General features: G+C 46.4%; 1 pseudogene; it reads right to left on the reverse strand.

Annotated features, from left to right (window-relative positions):
* Positions 1 to 17,663, reverse strand: part of LOC136157741 (histone-lysine N-methyltransferase PRDM9-like) — a 91,948-nt pseudogene that overhangs the window by 19,497 nt on the left and 54,788 nt on the right.

Consider the following 17,663-nt stretch of genomic DNA (forward strand, 5'->3'; position numbering starts at 1 on the left):
CAACTGTTAGAACTGGACATGGAACAACAGACTGGTTCCAAATATGAAAGGAGCATGTCAAGGCTGTATATTGTCAACCTGCTTATTTAACTCATATGCAGAGTACACCATGGGAAATGCTGGGCTGGAGGAAGCACAAGCTGGAATCGAGATTGCTGGGAGCATTAGCAGTGACCTCAGAGATGCGGATGACACCACACTTATGGCAGAAAGTGAAGAACAACTAAAGAGCCTGTTGATGAAACTGAAAGAGGAGAGTGAAAAAGTTTGCTTAAAGCTCAATATTTAGAGGAGAAGGTAATGGCACCCCACTGCACTGCTCTTACCTGGACAATCCCATGGTCGGAGGAGCCTGGTAGGCTGCAGTCCATGGGGTCGCGAAAAGTCGGACACGACTGAGCGACTTCACTTTCAGTTTTCACTTTCATTCATTGGAGAAGGAAATGGCAACCCACTCCAGTGTTCTTGCCGGTAGAATCCCAGGGATGGGGGAGCCTGGTGGGCTTCTGTCTACAGGGTTGCACAGAGTCGGACACGACTGAAGCAACTTAGCAGCAGCAGCAGCATTCAGAAAACTAAGATCATGGCATCTGGTCCCATCACTTAATGGCAAATAGATGGAGAAACATTGAAACAGTGGCTGACTTTGTTTTCTTGTGCTCCAAAATCACTGCAGATGGTGATTGCAGTCATGAAATAAAATGACGCTTACTGCTTTTAAGAAAAGTTATGACCAACCAAGACAGCATGTTAAAAAGCAGAGACATTACTTTGCCAACAAAGATCTGTCTAGTCAAGGGTATTGTTTTTCCAGTAATCCTGCATGGATGTGAGAGTTGGACTATAAAGAAAGCTGAGTACCGAAGAATTGATGCTTTAGACCTGTGGTGTTGGAGAAGACTCTTGAGAGTCCCTTGGACTGCAAGGAGATGCAACCAGTCCATCCTAAACATAATCAGTCCTGAGTATTCATTGGATGGTCTGATGTTGAAGCTGAAACTCTGATACATTGGCCACCTGATGTGAAAATCTGACTCACTGAAAAAGACCCTGATGCTGTGAAAGATTGAAGGCAGGAGCAGAAGGGAATGAGAGGATGAGATTGTTGGATGGCATCACTGACTCAGTGGACATGAATTTGAGTAAACCCCGGGAGTTGGTGATGGACTGGGAGACCTGGTGTGCTGGAGTCCATGGAGTTGTAAAGAGTCGGACACGACTGAGCGACTGAACTGACTGACTGATGTTTCTCTCATATGCTGGAGCAGCAATTGCGTCACACTCGAGTGACTCTGAGGAGATACCCCACGTCCAGGGGCAAAGGAGAAGCCCCGTAAAGATGGTACGAGGGGCGCAGTCACATTCAGAATCAAACCCCACACCTGCCAGAGACACTCAGGGGGCTCAAACGCACCCTGTGCACACCAGGACCTAGACCCACACGGAGACTGAGACAGAACTGTGTCTGGGTGTGTCCTGAGGGATACGGGCCAGCAGTGGACTGCCGCAGGAACAGGGGCTCTGGGGGCAGCAGACCTGGGTATGGCATAAGCCCTCTTGGAGAAGTTCACCGTTATCCCACCACAGAGCCGCCAGAACGTCCACAGGACTGGGAAACAGACTCCTGGAGGGCACAGCAGAACCTAGTGCACACCAGGACCCAGGAGAAAGGAGCAGTGACCCGCAGGAGGCTGACCAGGACGTGCCGTGAGTGTCCAGGGGTCTCTGCTGGAGGCGTGGGTTGGTGGCGGCCTGCTGCAGGTTGGGGCGCTGACTGTAGCAGGGCCTGCATGGCATCTTTAGAAGGAGGTTGCCATTCTCTTCATCACCTCCACCATAGTTTGGCCTCAGGTCAAGAAACAGAGAGGGAACACAACCTCGCCCTTCAACAGAAGATTGGATTTCCACCAGAGGGCAGACAGACTGAAAACCACAATCACAGAAAACTAACCGATCTGATCACATGGACCACAGCCTTGCCTAACTCAATGAAACTATGAACCGTGCTGTGTAGAGCTAGCCAAGACGAACGGGTCAAGGTGGAGATTTCTGACAAAACATGGGCCACTTGAGGCGGAATCGCAAACCACTTCAGTAGTCTCACTTGAGAACTCCATGAACAGTATGAAAAGGCAAAAAGATATGACAATGAAAGATAATCTCCCCAGGTCAGTAGGTACCCAATATGCTCCTGGAGATCAGTGGAGAACTAACTTCAGCGCGAATGAAGAGACAGAGCCAAAGCAAAAGAAACACCCGGTTGTGGATGTGACTGGTGATGGAAGTAAAGTCCGATGCTGTAAAGAGCAATATAGCATAGGAACCTGGAATGTTAGGTCCATGAATCAAGCAAATTAGAAGTGGTCAAACAGGAGATGGCAAGAGTGAACAATGATATTTCAGGAATCAGCGAAATAAAATGGACGAGAATGGGTGAATATAATTCAGATGACCATTATATCTTTTGGCCAAGAATTCCTTAGAAGAAAAGGAGTATCCGTGATAGTCAACAAAAGAGTCCGATGCAGGACTTGGATGCAATCTCAAAAACGACAGAATGATCTCTGTTCATTTCCAAGGCGAACCATTCAATATTCACAGTATCCAAGTCTATACCCCGGCCAATAAGGCTGAAGAAGCTGAAATTGAATGGTTCTATGAAGACCTACAAGACCTTCTAGAACTAACACCCAAACAAGTTGTCGTTTTCATTAAAGGGGCGTGAATGCAAACGTAGGAAATCAAGAAATACCTGGAGTAACGGGCAAGTTTGGCCTTGGAGTACAGAATGAAGCAGGGCAAATCCTAATAGAGTTTTGCCAAAAGAATGCATTCATCATAGCAAACACCCTCTTCCAACAACACAAGAGAAGACTCTACACATGGACGTCACCAGATGGTCAATACCTAAATCAGGTTGATTATATTCTTTGCAGCCAAAGATGGAGAAGCTCTATATAGTCAGCAAAAAGAAGACTGGGAGCTGACTGTGGCTCAGATCGTGAACTCCTTATTTCCAAATTCAGACTTAAATAGAAGAAAATAGGAAAAACCACTAGACCATTCATGTGTGACCCAAATCAAAACCGTTATGACTATATAGTGGAAGTGAAAAATAGATTCAAAGGGCTATATCTGCTAGACAGAGTGCCTGAATAACTATGGATGTGGCTTTGTGGCATTGTACAGGAGGCAGTGATCAAGACCATCCCCAAGAAAAAGAAATGCCAAAAGGCAAAATGGATGTCTGAGGAGGCCTTACAAATAGCTCTGAAAAGAAGAGAAGTGAAAGGCAAAGAGAAAAAGAAAGATATACCCATTTGAATGCAGAGTTCCAAAGAAGAGCCAGGAGAGGTAAGAAAGCCTTTCTCAGTGATCAGTGCAAAGAAATAGAGGAAAACAATAGTATGGGAAAGATTAGAGATCTCTTCAAGAAAATTAGAGATACCAAGGGAACGTTTCATGCAAGATGGGCACAATAAAGGACAGGAATTGTAGGTACCTAACTGAAGCAGAAAATATTAAGAACAGATGGCAAGAATACACAGAAGAACTGTACAAAAAAGGTCTTTGTGACCGAGATAATCACGATGGTGTGATCACTCACCTAGAGCCAGACATCCTGGAATGTGAAATCAAGTGGGCCATAGGAAGCATCACTATGAATAAAGCTAGTGAAGGTGATGACATTCCAGTTGAGCTATTTCAAATCTTAAAAGATGATGCTGTGAAAGTGCTGCACTCAATGTAACAGCCAATTTATAAAACTTATGAGTGGCCAACAGACTGGAAAAGTTCAGTTTTCATTCTAATCTCAAAGAAAGACAATGCCAAAGAATGCTCAAACTACAGTACAACTGCACTCATCCACATGCTGGCAAAGTAATGCTCAAAATTCTCCAAGCCTGGCTTCAAGAGAGCATGAACCATGAACTTCCAGATGTTCAAGCTGGATTTAGAAAAGGCAGAGGAACCAGAGATGAAATTGCCAACAACCATTGGATCATCAAAAAAGCAAGATAATTTCAGAAAAGCATTTACTTCTGCTTTATTGACTATGCCAAAATTTTGACTATGTGGATTACAAGAAAGTGTGGAAAATTGTTCAAGAGATGGGAATACCAGACCACCTGACCTGCCTCCTGAGAAATATGTATGCAGGTTAGGAAGCAATAGTTATAACTGGACATGGAATAACAGACTTGTTCCAAATAGAAAAAGCAGTACGTCAAGGCTGTATATTGTCACAGTGGTTATTTAACTTATATGCAGAGTACATCATGAGAAATGCTGGACTGGATGAAGCACAAGCTGGACTTGAGATTGCTGGGAGAAATATCAATAACCTCAAATATGCAGATGACACCACCCTTATGGCAGAAAGTGAAGAAGAACTAAAGAACCTCTTGATGAAAATGAAAGAGGAGAGTGAAAAAGTTGGCTTAAAAGACAACATTCAGAAAATTAAGGTCATGGTATCTGGTCCCATCACTTCATGGCAAGTAGATGGGGAAACAGTGGCTGACTTTGTATTTTTGGGCTCCAAAATCACTGCAGATGGTGAGTGTATCCGTGAAATTCAAAGACGCTTGCTCCTTGGAAGAAAAGAAAGAAAAGAAAAGAAGAGAAGAATACCTAGACAGCATATTAAAAAGCAGAGACATTACTTTGCTTACAAAGGTCCGTATAGTCAAAACTATGGTTTATCATGTATGTATGGGTGTGCGAGTTGGACTATAGAGTAGTCATGTATGGATGTAAGAATTGGACTATAAAGAAAGCTGAGAGCTGAAGAATTGATGCTTTTGAACTGTAGTGTTGGAGAAGACTCTTGAGGGTCCCTCGGACAGTAGAGAGATCCAGCCTGTCCATCCTAAAGGAAATCAGTCCTGAATGTCCATTGGAAGGACTGATGCTAAAGCTTAACCTCCAATAATTTGGCCACCTGATGTGAGGAACTGACTCATTGAAAAAGACCCTGATGCAGGGAATGATTGAAGGTGGGAGGAGAAGGGGCGACAGAGGATGAGAGTGTTAGATGACATCACTGACTCCATGGGCATGAGTTTGAGCAAACTTCAAGAGTTGGTAGTGGACAGGGAGGCCTGGTTTGCTGCAGTCCATGGGGTCACAAAGAGTCATACATGACTGAACGACTCAACTGATGATTTGGGTAGAGGAATTCATATGGTTAAAGCTAGGCTCAAGGCAAAGATAGGTTCAAGGATAAGTGCAGAACCTGAGGATGTGGCTGGTCATAGGGCTTCTTTAATAAATAGTTTGACTGCATCGCCAATAGTTTGGAGTAGGCTGTATGGCCCTACAACATTTGGATCTTCTCAGAATTGTGTATAGCCTAGAACTTTTCATTCTACTAGTGTTAAGAATGCTACAGCTAGGAGGATGGGCATAATAACTATTAGAATATTATGAACAGTTTGTTAAGGATAGGACTTAAATCTCTGATCATACAGGTTCAAGTTTTATGCAATTATCAGGTTCTGCCACCTTAAATAAGACCTGTTTTGGGGTGGAAATTTTTCCTTGTCCATTAAGATAAAATTATTCATTATTTTAAGGCACTTATTTAAAGTTGGCCTTATTTCTCTTGTCCTTTCCTTCTGGGAAAATTGTATAATAGTCAGAAACCGACCTGAATGACTCTGATCTGAACTCAGATCATGTAGAACTTTAATTGTTGAACAAAACAAACTTCTAATCCTGGTCACACCATTCAGGTTTCCTAATCCAACATCAAGGTTGTAAACACTGTTGTTAATATGAACTCTAAAATGGGACTGTGCTATTATCCCTAGTGTTACTTGTTCTGTTGATCAATTTCTTGGATCAATAAGTGATAATTTGATTTGACTGGGAGGTCTTGGCTTTAAAAGTCACTTGGAGGATCTTTTGTTCTCCAAGGTCCCCCCAATCAAAACCATTATTAGCTCATTAAAAGTTCTGTTCTCCTTTAATGGTTTAATTTGGGGGGGGGGGGAGCTAATTAAATTAAGTTAGGGTATAGGGTCTTCTCGTCTCATTGGTTTTGTTCCCTGACTTCATGGGAAGGTCAGTTTCATTGATGAGAAGTAAGAGTAAAACCCTTGTGTGGCCATTTATACAAGTCCTTATTTAGAGAACCAATGATTAGGCTACATTTGAGTCAGGATACCACAGCTGTTTAATGATTGTCACTGGGCACACAGTGCTTCTAATACTAGTGATGGTAAAGATGATGTTTTTGGTAAACAGGCAGGGTTTATGTTTGCCGAGTTCTTTTTCCTCTTTTCATCTTTGCTTGAGTGAATGCCTCTGTTGGGTTAACAGTGCAATTAATAATCTAATATTAGATTATTTTTATGTACTGTTTACCATCAAGGAGTAATACTATTTGGTGACACAAACTTGTGCAAGAATTCTTAGGGAGTTTTATTGCTTTCCTTTTCAGGTGTACAAGACCAGAAGCATGGATATACTATGAAGACTTCGCTTCATTTTAGATTATTTTAGGTAATGCTAGTTACTGGCATTGATAGTAGGATAGGGAAAAGCATATAATAGATGCTAGTTGTCCAGTGATGATAAAGGGATGTTCTACTGGTTGTCCTCCAATTCATGCGAGTGTTAAGAGGTTCGCTACTAGAATTCAGAACAGGCACTGGCTGAATCTGAGAATGTAATGCTTTGCTGTTTGCATGTATGAAATAGTGGCATTAATACTAAGATTAGGATAAAAAAGATTCAGGCTAAATTTTGCCTAGTTTGTCAGGGCTTGATTGTAGGACTGCATATGTGAATAAGAAGTATCATTCTGGCTTGATGGGTGAAGGTGTGTTGAGATGTTTGCCGGGGTGTAGCTATCTGGGTCTCCTAGTAGGTCAGGTGAAAATAGGACTAGCATTTTTAACCCCAGAACTAGTAGCATGGCACCCAAGATGTCTTTAAATGTATAACATAGATGAAATGGGATCTTGTCTATATCAGATGAAATTCCTACTGAGTTATTTGATCCTGTTTCATGGAGAGATAGTAAGTGGACTATAGTAAGTGCTGCAATAAATGAGCTTGTAGAGAAGGGGAACCAACCATGTTACTAGTTGGTCATAATTAATTGTTATTATGGAAATTACTTGTGGAAAATAAAATTATGCTGGTGAGTAAGGTGATAAGGAAAGAGGAAATACAGTGTGATTAGCCCCTTTTGATTTTATACTAATATAGAGAGTTTTATTTGAATAAGGGAGGTGGTTTTTGGCAAAATATCCTCTCCTCAGATTCAGTCTAGAAGGGGGATGTTGACTTTTGGCTGGTTAAGTTTAAATAGGGGGTCAGGCGGTGTATGATAGTGGAAAAGTATCCTTGATACATTTGAATAGTTGAACTTCAGGTTTTGTGTTACTGCTAGCTTAGAGTGCCAAGATGAAGCCTAGAATATTCAGGGCCAGGGCAGTTATTCTGAGGTAGTAAGGTATGGTTATTTGTGGAACTGCTGTTGGGGGAATATTGTTGGAGATAATAAAGCCAGCAAAAATCCTTCCAACTGGTAGGCACTTAATAGAACTTATTAGGAGGGTGTTGTTCTTGTTAATGATAATCAGAGTAGACAATCGAGGCCATCCTAGTAGCATGAAGAAGACAGTGAGGATGCTGGAGACGGCTGTGCGTGAGCTGGCAGTTTGTGGAGGGGATCAGGCATTGGTATAAGGCATATTCACAGTTTCAATATTTAGGTCTTTAGAGTAGAATCCAGTGAGGAAAGGCATTCCTGTCAATACTAAGCTGCCAATGATAAGGGTGGTTGTAGTAAAAGGCATAGCTTTAATCAGACCTCCTATTTTTTGAATATCTTGTTCATCATTTACGTTGTGAATAATCTGCATTACATACATAGAATGGCTTTGAAAAAGGCAGGAGCATTTTCTTGGAGAAAGAGGAATGCTGTGTAGAGTTGTTTGATGCCAATTGTTACTATCATGAGGCCTAATTGACTGGAGGTGGAGAAAGCAATGATTTTTTTTTTTTATATCATTCTGGGTTATGGCACATATTGCTATAAATGTTGTGATAGCCCCCAGGCATAATGTAACTGATGAGGTACATTTATAGCTTTCTGTCAGAGGCTAGAAGTGGATGAGTAGGAACATATCTGCTACTACTATTGTGCTTGAGTGGAGTAGGGCTGAGACGGATGTGGGCCCTCTATTGCTGGGGGTAATTATGGGTGTAACCCAAATTGGCAAATTTTCCCATTGCAGCTAATACTAAACCTAATATAGGTAAATTTGAATTTAGTTGAGCAAGAGAGTTCCAGAAAAATATCTATTCCTGCTTTATTGACTATAGCAAAGCCTTTGACTGTGTGGATCACAATAAACTCTGAAAAATTCTGAAAGAGATGGGAATACCAGACCACCTGACCTGCCTATTGAGAAACCTGTATACAGGTCAGGATGCAACTGTTAGAAGTGGACTTGGAACAACAGACTGGTTCCAAATAGGAAAAGAAGTATGTCAAGGCTGTATAATGTCACACTGTTTATTTAACTTATATGCAGAGTACATCATGAGAAATGGTTGGCTGGAGGAAGTACAAACTGGAATCAAGATTACCGGGAGAAAGATCAATAACCTGATATATGCAGATGACACCACCCTTATGGCAGAAAGTGAAGTAGAACTAAAGAGCCTCTTGACGAAAGTGAAAGATGAGAGTGAAAAAGTTGGCTTAAAACTCAACATTCAGGAGACTAAGAGCATGGCATCTGGTTCTATCACTTCACGGCAAATAGTTGGGGAAAAAGTGGAAACAGGGCTCCAATATCACTGCAGATGATGATTGCAGCCATGAAATTAAAAGACGCTTGCTCCTTGGAAGGAAACCAAGGAGCGCAAACTTATGCGCAACCAAGACAGCATATTATAAAGCAGAGACATCACTTTGCCAACAAAGGTCCGTCTAGTCAAGGCTATGGTTTTCTCCGTAGTCATGTATGGATGTGAGAGTTGGACTATAAAGAAAGCTTAGCGCCAAAGAATTGATGCTTCTGAACTGTTGTGTTGGAGAAGACTCTTGAAGAGTCCCGTGGACTGCAAGGAGATCCAACCAGTCCACCTTAAAAGATATCAGTCCTGTATGTTCATTGGAAGGACTGATGTTGAAACTGAAACTCCAACACTTTGGACACCTGATGTGAAGAGCTGACTCATTAGTAAAAACCCTGATGCTGAGGGATTGAGGGCAGGAGGAGAAGGGGACAGCAAAGGATGAGATGGTTGGATGGCATCACCGAGTCAGTGAACATGAGTTTGGGTGAACTCCGGGAGTTGGTGATGGACAAGGAAGTCTGGCGTGCTGAGGTTCCTGGAGTTGCAAAAAGCTGGAGACCACTGAGTAACTGAATTCAAGTGAGGATAAAAATTTGTTGTGTCATGCATTGAAGTTAAGTAAGAATCATGCTGTTGTTTTAATAAAACCTGTATCAGCATACGGTTTGCAGAAGGGAATGGCGCTCCACTCTAGGACTCTTGCCTGGAAAATCCCATGAACGGAGGAGCCTGGTAGGCTGTGGCTAATGGGGTCGCAAATAATCAGACATGACGGAGTGACTTCACTTTCACTTTTCACTTTCATGCATTGGAGAAGGAAATGGCAACCCACTCCAGGAATCTTGTCTGGAAAATCCCATGGACTGGGGGGCCTGGTGGGCTACAGTCCATGGGGTCGCAAAGAGTCGGACACAGCTCAGCGACTGAGGTGTTATTCAAAAATGCCGGTAGTGCTGCCGTGTTTGCACCTGGCGTCCACACCATCATCCAATGAGCAGGAAGGATATAATCCCTGCTCCTTCTCCGCCAGTAAGTAATTGGAAGAGGTTATTAGTGGTAACAAGAATTAGTGTTGTAACAAGGAAAAGGAGTGTTTGAAGAATCAGTTAATGTTGCGGTCTGAGTGAATGGGCCATATTGAGAAGTCTATAATTGGTCATATGACAAATGGGGCCACCAGCACACATTACTGAGAAGTAATCTATTTTAGAACTGAATGATAGCTTAAGGGTTTGTAGTGTGATTCAGTGCCAGTTTGAGATAATTATCTCTTGGCCTGTATACATGAATATTACTGTTGGAACTAAGCTAATGGTGAAGGCATATGAGATAATCTTACATATAGAGGGTATGTGGTGGTTTTATAAATGTTAGTGCTTGTTATTATGATCGATGATATAAATAGTGAGGCTAGAGTGAAAGAGGAAATTTAATTTATTATTTTTATTTGGAGTTGCACCAATTATTTGGTTCCTAACTCCTATGGATAAAAGTCTGAAAAAGCCGTGCTGTTAGTCATGGGAGTAGAGAATCAGCAATTCTTATGTACTTCTGTGGTAAATGAGAAGGTATTGTCTTCTCTTCCTAGATTCCCAATCAAGTGTTTTTCTCTACACTATATACACAGTATAAGGTGCCTAGAATGATTTTTTGGTTTAAGAATAAGAGTAGAAGAGTTAGGGTGGGTAATGATATGAGAGCAATTTCTCATGTAAAAGATGGAGAGACACTGTTTATGTGGTGTGTGTATTTGTCTCACTGTGTTGTAATGAGTATATATAAAGCATGTAGGGCAGTGATTACTATATTAACTCCTAATAAAATAATTGCAATGTTTGATCACGAGAAGGATATTGCAATAGATAGCTCTCCAATCAAGTTAAGAGTTGGAGGTAGAGCTAGGTTTGTTTCGCTTGCTGATAATCATCAGGCTGCCTTTAGCAGGAGGAACATTTGTAGGCTTTAGGCTAAGATTATCGTTTTGCGATGGACCTGGTAATTAGAATTTGCCAGGGAGAACAATGCAGAGGATGTAAGACCATGGGCAGTTATCAGGGCTGTGGCTCCTGTAAAACCCCAAGGTGTTCGGGTAAGGATGGCACAGTGCTATGTGGCTGACAGAAGAGTGTGCAGTGAGTGATGTTAGGTCTGTCTGGCATAAGCAAATGGAGCTGGCTATAATTATGCCTCATAAGGACAATAGAATGAGTGGATACCCTATGAAGTCTGTTGGTGGGTTTCAAATTATTGTAGTTTGTAATTCGTAGTATACCATAGCATCCAAATTTTAGTGGTGCTGGCAGCATAGCCAGAACTCTGAAGCCTGCAATAGGGGCCTCTTCTTGTGCTTTAGGTAGTCACAGGTGGAGGCCATAAAATCGTATTTTACTATAAAGACAACTATGCATACCAACCGTATGAAACCATTGGATCAAGAGTTGGATACTCATTGGGCTCAGCATTAGAATAATGTAAGGTCCTATAAAAGCTACATCTGCTGACCCCAGCCTCCCATTCCATCACTCCACCTCCCCCTCCTCCTCGGAGAGCGCCAGTCTGTCCCCTCTGTCCCTGAGTCCATTTCTGTTTCATGTGTGTGTGTTCAGGCGCTCAGTTGTGTCTGACACTTTGTGACCCCATAGACAGTAGCCCACCAGGCTCTACTGTCCATGGTCTTCTCCAGGCAAGAATTCACCGCTGGGTGAGTGCAGGCTTGTGGTCACTCTGACCTGTCTCAGACCTCTCAAAAGCCATCTGCTCGGTGAGTGTAGGCACGCGGTCACTCTGCTCTGTCACAGACCTCTCAAAAGCCATTCACTGGGTGAGTGCAGGCTCGTGGTCACACTGGTCTGTCACAGACCTATCAGGGGCTTTCTGCTAGATGAATGCATGCTTGTGGTCACTCTGGTCTGTCACAGACCTATCAGGGGCTGTCTGCTGGGTGAATGCATGCTTGTGGTCACTCTGGTCTGTCACAGACCTCTCAGAGGCCATTCACTGGGTGAGTGCAGGCTCGTGGTCACTCTGGTCTGTCACAGAGCTCTCAGAGACTGTCTGCTGGGTGTACAGGCTCATGGTTGCTTTAGTCTGTCCCTGACCTCTAAAAAGCCATATGCTGGGTGAATGTGGGCTCCTGGTCACTGTGGTGCACAGTTTCCACAGGCCTGTCGAGAGGCACCATGTGGCTGCCCCAGCTGGGTGCCACTTATTGCACTCTTGCTGCCCCGAAGCTATGTCTGGAGAAGGCTAATCCCAATGAGAAGCTACATTCAGACTTCAGCTCACATCCCAGGAACTAGTCTTCCGGCCTCAGCAGGTCACACGGGGTTTCCTGTGTTAGTGCTCACAGCTCACAACCCCTAGAGAGTGGGCCGGATCTGGGGACACATGTCCTCTGCTGCTAAAAGTGACATTAGACTGTGCTCCCAGGGATGGACCACAAGGTGTGATGGGAGAACGTCTGTCCTACATGATTGGAGGCACTGTGCCCCCAGCCCCTGCCTTCTCCCCACTCAGGTGTGGAATGTGGGAGAGCCAGAGAGGGAAGCTGGGTCCCCAGTGAGACCCTCTCAGCAGAGCTGGGCATGGGTCAGGCTTGGAGGGGGTGACCGAGAGTTTTCTGCACAGGCCGGCACATTTAGAGGGCCTCCTGCAGTGCAGGTTTCAGGGCTAGATAGCAACTAAATGCAGAGCATGGTGGCTGAGCTGACGGCTATGGATCCTGCAGGCTGAACGCTGGGCCCTGAACGTTGGAAGGTTGTCTGGAGTCACAGGACCTGCTTGCTCTCTCTTCTGAGATCATCTCAATGGGGACCCAGGTTCCCCCCCCCCCAATGTCTAGAAGCAATCAAACCAAAGCCACTCCCCACTGTGATCCCTGGGGAAACTCAGGAAAGAAAAGAATACCTGCTTTCCAGCAGCCATCAGGCTGCAGCCACTCCCCACTGTGAGCCCTGGGGAAATTCAGGAAAGAAAAGAATACCTGCTTTCCAGCAGCCTTCAGACTGCAGCCACTCCCCACTGTGAGCCCCGAGGAAACTCAGGAAAGAAAAGAATACCTGCTTTCCAGCAGCCATCAGACTGCAGCCACTCCCCACTATGAGCCTTGAGGAAACTCAGGAAGGAGAAGACAGGATGCTGGCCCCAGATGGTGAGGTGTGTATCAAAGGGGCTGATTTCAGTGAGATGGCTGGTGCATCTTCCCACACAGAGAAACGTGCTAAATTTCTTAACTTTAGATGCTGCCCCCTGGTTTTGGAATCCTAAAAGATTTGTACTGAATAAAACAACTCTCAACACCTGTATTATAGTATTATGTCTATACATATGAAGTAGAAACTTTCCAAAGAACAACCGAAGACAAATCTGAACATTCAGAACACTGGCATCAGTGGTGGGCACTCCCCAAAAGATGCAGCTAGTGGAGCAATTAGAACACTCATCACCCTTTTGCCATAAGATTGTGGAATGGACGCTGACACTGGGGAATTATTAGGGGAAGAACAAAATCTGACTCCATGTTGAATGTTTTACTTCAACCTTTACTTCCTGTTGGTCTGTTTGCTACAGAGATGCTGTCCATATGTAATGGCCTGCCTCAGGAAGCCCCGCCCCTCTGCCTCTGTCCAGGACCTGTCCACCTGTGGATGGCTACAGCAGGGAGAAAGTAACACATCTCCTCCCGAGGCTGGCCATTCCAGATATTTGCCAGATTAATGGCCTTTTTACTGTATTTCCTCACCTCCCAGTTCTGTGTTCTATAAAAGACACTGGCATCCAGATCCTGACATGATGGTTTCTTGGAGATATTAGCCTGCTATCTTCTCAGTCTTCTGGCTTTCCAAGTAAAGTTATATTCCTTGCCTCAGCATCTCGCCTCTGGTTTATCGGCCTGTTGTGAGGCATGCAGAGCGAGCTTGGACTTGGTAACAATCCCACATGCCTTGCAGTCAAAAAATCAAAACATAAAACGGAAGCAATATTGTAAGAGATTCAATAAAGACTCTGAATATGGACCATACAAAAAGATCTGAAACCAAAAACCAAAAGGAACTCAGTGGTTGTCTGAAATATTTAGAAAGGAGTTTGAGCCCCTCTTGCCCATACCCCATGAGGCCACAATGGACAGTTATCCCTGTCCATTCAGGACAGCCTCTCCAGACCCCAGGTGGAGGTGCTCTGCACCCACTGTCCACCTGGGTGCCAGGGGTAGAAGAGATACAGCCGAGGAGGTGTCTTCTCTGGTCCAGGGGAGCGTCACACCAGCCACCCTGTCTCCCTTCCCATAATAAATAAGGAGGGTTGTCAGCCCCTGGGCGAGTGATGCTGTGGGCACCTGGACTGCCTCGTCCTTGCGAGATCTGGTGTGAAGACAACACAGAAGGGGAACCAACCAAGAGGGATCGAGGGAGCAGTAAACCCCTCTTCATATTGACCCTCTGAGACCCAAGACTCATTCTGCCCACCCTGCTCCCACTTCTGGGAACTGGCCTGTGTCATTCTCTGGGCAGGAGGTGGGAAGGACAACCCAGTTTCTTCCACCTCCTGAGACGCACGTGGGCAGTGGGAGCAGCAGCACCTCCACCTGGGGTCCAGAGAGGGTGTCCCGAATGCACAGGGCCTAACCGGTCAGTGAGGCCGGCCCTCGTCCACAGTGTCCTGACCTGCTGCGGGGTCTCGGGTTCCCTGGCATCCAGCTCCCCCATCGCCAACCCCAGCTTGGTGTCCTGGGAGCCCCTCACTGGCGGGCACCCCGGAGGTGAAAGCTGCATGCCCGGCGAGAAGAAGGAGAAGCCGGTGGGAGAGGGGTCCAGCATGGAGTGTCCAAGGCCCCTCTGCTCCCCCAGGAACACCCAGCCCCGCCTGCCGTGGCCTTTCTCCTCTTCAGTATGTCTCTTTGTGGCTGATGTTGCCAAACACCTTCCTCTGGAACAGAAGGCTCCATGACCATGGAAGGGGTGGAGGTGAGGAGGCGCTGTAGCCCTAAACCCAGAGAGCTTCAGAACTAGCTTCCCTGAGCCCTGAACGTACTGCCTGTTATATCTGTACCAACCGAGGCCGAGATCCAGGCAGATTCTCTGTGGAAACACTTTCCATGTCCAATGAGAGAACCAAACTAGGCCAAGATCTGGGCAGATTCTCTGTGGAAACACTTTTCTGTCCAACAAGCGAGGACTTGTTAACCCACAACTGAACCCCGAGACGTGGGATGTGCGTAACTCTGGAGACTGCAAGGAAGGTGTTTGAGAGGTTTCTTCCCGGGCGGCTCCCCGAGGCTCCTAGAGTTGCTGGACCCAGAGGGGGAGCACTCTTGCTTCTCTCCTCACTGCAGGCCAGACGGTGCCCCCAACCGCACAGCCCTACTCCACCACCTCCCTGAGTTCAACAGAAAACCCCCTGGTCACGAGGCCAAAGAGCAGTCTTCTCGGTGAGCAGAGCAGAGGCTGGTGCGAAGGAGGGTGGAGGCTGAAAGCTTCTTTGCAGAAGAAAAACACGGACGTGTGTTCCCGTGTGTGGTGGCCGGATGCTGCAGTAATTGATGTTCCCCACACATTTATGGGTGGGTTTTAGTTTCTGTATTTTCTAAATTTCTTTTTTTCAAACAGCTGCATATTATGAGCAAATTTTTGCAATGAACCATGAGCACTTGCAAAATAAAATCTTTTTTTTTTCTTTTCCTAAAATGTTGCAGTTTTCTATGGTGACAGATGAAGAGCCTCCTACTTTTAAGTATTCATTTATCTGACTGCGCTGGGTCTTAGCTGTGGCATGCAGGGCCTTCAGTTGCAGCATATGGGATCTACTGCCCTGACCAGGGATTGAACGTGGCCCCCTGTGCTGGGAGCTCAGAGTCCTAGCCTCTGGATCAGCAGAGAATGCTGCGATCTCCTACTTAAAAAAAGATTATTTATTTATATTTGGCTGTGCTGGGTCTTCGCTGCTGTGCGGGCTTTTCTCTTGTTGTAGGGCATGGGGGCTGCTCTCTCGTTTCTGTGCTGAACTTCTCCCTGTGGAGTCTGCTCTAGTTGGGAAGCAGAGACTCTAGGCCCTTGGCCTGCAGTAGTTGTGAACGGACTTTTTTGTTCCACGGCACGTGGGGTCTTCCCAGATCAGGGATTGAACCCGTGTCTCCTGCATTGGCAGGTGGATTCTTAACCACAACACCACCAAGGGAGTCATTTCCCTCCACGGTTCCTGCCAACATCCCCCTGAAAAAAAAGACTAAAAATAACCTGCTTAGTAAGTTTTCAGGAGTCTGAGCTCTGAGGTCAGCGTCTGTGGTGTCATTCTCCCAAAGGCATCTTGGCTTCAGATACTGGCTGGACTCATGAGTCCCGTAAGCAGGGCAGGGCTGGTGGCTGAAGACAGGCTTGGCCTCTGGAGCTCTTCCCTCACCGACTCACCCAGTGTCCCCGAGCCCTGGCAGCCAAGCAGAACCGCGCGCAGGCGGGGCTGGTACAGCCACGGGGCCGCTGTGGTCAGGGTGGAGCGTGCTGCGGAGGCAGCTGGCTGTCCGCACCATGACTGCTGGCGCCCTGTGTGCCCGGGCAGGGCAGTCACGGTGTCAGGTGGGGCCTGGCCACTGTCCTGGGGACAGAACGGGACCTCAGAGAGCTCGCATCCCCACTCCCCACCTCCCAGCTCCTCTTCAGATCACGGCTTGTGGCTGCTGGCAGCTCCCTGGGCTGGGAGGCTGTGTAATGCACCAACCCACTTGCTCAAGGTCAGCTGAGACCCCCAGCTCTGGGGTCACACAGCATCCCTGCCACCATCCAGGTCATCCCACTTCTGTGAGGGAGGGCCTGTGTGGCGCTGTGGGTGATGGGGGCATTGGGCGTGTTATGGGCTGGCCCCAGGAGTCAGCTTCTTGAGGGGAGGGGAGCAGAGCGGAGGGGAGGGAGAAGCTTTGACCTGCTCAGCCTTCCCGGGGATTCCAGGCCCAGCTCTGGTCGGAGGTGCAGGTGAGAAGCCCCTGCAGGTTTCTGGGTCCCCACCATTTTCAGTTGAAGCCCCTCTGCCTACACCACCCCTAACTCTCCCTCCCGTGGTCCCGGCCTGAAGCCACAGAAGATGGGGAGTTTACGTGGCTTCCCTTCCTGTAGGGAAACCAAGCCACAGACAAACACGTTCCTTTAAGAAAGCATAGAAAAAAAAAAAAAAAAAAAAAAAAAAAAAAAAAAAAAAAGAAAGCATAGAAACTGGAAAATAATCGTGGGTGGTTATCACTGACATGGTTCATGTAGAGACGCTTCACAAGCCTGGCCCGGGGAGGGAACTGAGGGCCGTTGCCCCGAGTCCTGGAGTTCGCGTCCTCCGCACCCCGCCCCGTGGCCCACTCTCCCCTTGGTGTCTTCTGGTGGCTGGGCGGACTTCAGCCTCCTGAACCCCTTCTGGAAGGATCAGGCCAGGGCAGAGGTCATTCACAGAGGGGAGGGTGTGGTTGACCTTAAGAATGCCATTGCACCCACTCTGTGTTGGAGCTAGGTTCCAGGTCTGAGCAAGCGTGGCTTCCTGGTGCTGTCCCCACCCTCACTCACCCAGGGTGGGGGGCTTTGTGTCCACCTTGTCCCCTCGTGCAGCCTGGTCACCCCGGGACCCTTGCTGTGTGAGAATCTGCACTGCTCACAGCGCAACCCGGGTTCCATCAGACTTCACTCATGAAAGGGAAGTGTAAGGATGAACTATTCCATGGTTAAGAATTTCAAGGTCGCGACAGCGTTGACCAGAGCGCTCGTGCACAGGTGTGAGGCCCATGCATAGAGAAGCCGCGGTGTGGGATTCAAGGACCCTCCGTGTGGGGTGGGATGGGGGCCGGACGGGGATTTCCTGCAAACGCG

Source organism: Muntiacus reevesi, chromosome 2 (assembly GCF_963930625.1).
Source record: "Muntiacus reevesi chromosome 2, mMunRee1.1, whole genome shotgun sequence".
NCBI lineage: Eukaryota > Metazoa > Chordata > Mammalia > Artiodactyla > Cervidae > Muntiacus > Muntiacus reevesi.